Source organism: Lactuca virosa, chromosome 4, assembly GCF_052849685.1.
Source record: "Lactuca virosa cultivar CGN04683 chromosome 4, Lactuca_virosa_CGN04683_v6, whole genome shotgun sequence".
In the NCBI taxonomy this organism is placed as follows: Eukaryota; Viridiplantae; Streptophyta; class Magnoliopsida; order Asterales; family Asteraceae; genus Lactuca; species Lactuca virosa.
In genome coordinates this window covers 514879624-514881847 of record NC_136429.1, presented here as the reverse complement: position 1 = coordinate 514881847, position 2224 = coordinate 514879624, and positions in this window count along the sequence as shown.

The following is a 2224-nucleotide window of genomic DNA, read 5'->3' as shown; positions in this document are numbered from 1 at the left end:
ATTTAAAATAGTTTAAAAGATTGATTACAGGGGTATGAACTCACCTTATGTGGGTGATTCAAACGAATATGTGCGTAAGGATGAGAAGTTCCACGAATGAATTCTCGAGACACAAACGAGTCCTAAATGACATATAATGGCATATTTTTACATAAATATAGGGTTTAGAAGCAACCAAATGCAAGGAAACACCTTAAGGGACTAGGAAACACTTTGACCAAGTGTTGGAATCACATGTGATTCATCTAAGGGGAGTGTACGGCCACTTTAAGGAGTGTGCGGCCATGGGTGTGCGGCCAGGGAGTGTACGGGACCCAATCCTATTCTCAATGCTTGAATGTACAGAGCTTTGAACCTTTAAACGGACTCTAAACAAGGCTAAATGATAGCAGAAATGAGTCTGACACTCAGTTGAGTTGACTGGCTGGGCTTTACAAGGCAAAAATTTTCGGGTTGTCACATGGTTATTCAACATTGTCAGGATTAGTGTTTTAGTAATCGTTATTGATTGGCGGAGGAAGCCGCCAAGGGAAGCAGCTCGTTATTGAGACATTAGTTGGAGCATCTATCTTTGGACTTCAAGATTTGGGGGTGGGATCATTCGAGCATTAGGGACTGTTGGTTTCCCTGGGATTCAGGAAGTGTTCATCTAGTTATTAGAAGCGTGCGATCATATGGGGGTTGGCTAGTAAAGGAGTACTAGTTGGAAAGGTCTGGTTGTCATCAGATCGATCTTTGGAAAGTAAGAAGAATTGGGAATTCTCAAATTTTCATGTATTGTGAAGACTTAGTTGAATCTAAGTGGGGGAGAATCGTCCCGGAACGCAGAAGCAGGATCGATTTCGAAACTGGGATAAGTTTCGCATCATTTTCAGGAAGGAAGACAACCCTATTGGCTGCTTGGTTTGAGTGTTGTGCGAGTTGGGAGTTCGGTAAAACTCCCTAACATGTGAATCGCGTCTTCTCGGTGCTTGATAGCAGAATTTGGGAAATCAGGTTGGGATTCTAGCCATGAATTAAGTTCAGTTGTGTGTTAGGTCGAGTGCGTGTCGACCGGTATGGAAAGTGTTGTAAGACTGCGGGGGTAGTCGTAGCATTCACTAGCGATCAGGTAATATGGGAAGTGTTGTAAGACTGCGGGGGTAGTCATAGCATTCACTAGAAGCAGATAGTGCTAGAGTGATGTAAGTCTGTGGGTGTAGCCGCAACATTCACTAGGTTGGTAGATAGCATGAGCACGTTGTTGGGACGCGGAAGGGACAGTAGTAACCACCAGTTCGGGTGTAGCAGTGAGGATATGGAAATCCACGGATGGGTTTATGGGTTTCCCCAGAGGGATTAGACCTGGTTAAGCCAGTGATAAGACTGTAGGAACGTTACTACAGTTATGAGATCAAGGAAGCAATGGATTGCTTAAGGTTGCTTGTGATGTAAGGCCACCATTGGTCATGTAGCAATCGCTTTTAGCCGTGGATTTGGTAACGACGGGATACGACGCATGGATCCGATCGGTTGGATTAGAAAGTTGTTAGAGGTGCAGTGGCATGATAACTAGTGGCAATTAGTTCCAGGGAAGGATTTCGTTCGGAAGTCGTGTGAGGCAACTATGTGGGAGTCCTTTAGCTCCGCGACCGGACCCTAAGATTGAGTGGAACTGACGTGTTTGGTATTCCAACCCGAGGGTTGATTGGACCAAACATGTGCGCGACACGAGGGTATTCCATCCTAGGGATGACTGGACCCGTCGTAGGCATGCCTGGTATTCCAGCCCGAGGCTGATTGGGCCAGGTATGAGTATTTGTGCTTATGAACCGGTTGTGATATGTATGTGGTTCGGGAACTAAAGGATCATAGTTAGCAGTGTGGGAATTGTGATTCTGTTTTCTAGTGGGAACCTCAGGTTATCAGAAGTTGAGTAAGCAGTTGGGAGTTAAGTGCAATGCATTCGACAATGATCCAGTGTGGGCAGTCTGTCAGGGAGCCAGACCATCTCGAGACTTCAGATTTCGGATTGAGTAAATGTGATCATATTGCAAGGGATTTGTTTATCTTCAGGTCTTGGATGTGACAACCCGAAATTTCTATTCTGTACAACCATTCACTTCAATAGAAGTCAGAACTGTTTCTGCTAACTTTCAAGCTTTTTGGAATAAGTTTGAGTGTTTTAAGATTAGTACTTCAGGAGATAACAAGAGAGAGGATGCCCTAGGGTTTATTGTGTAAC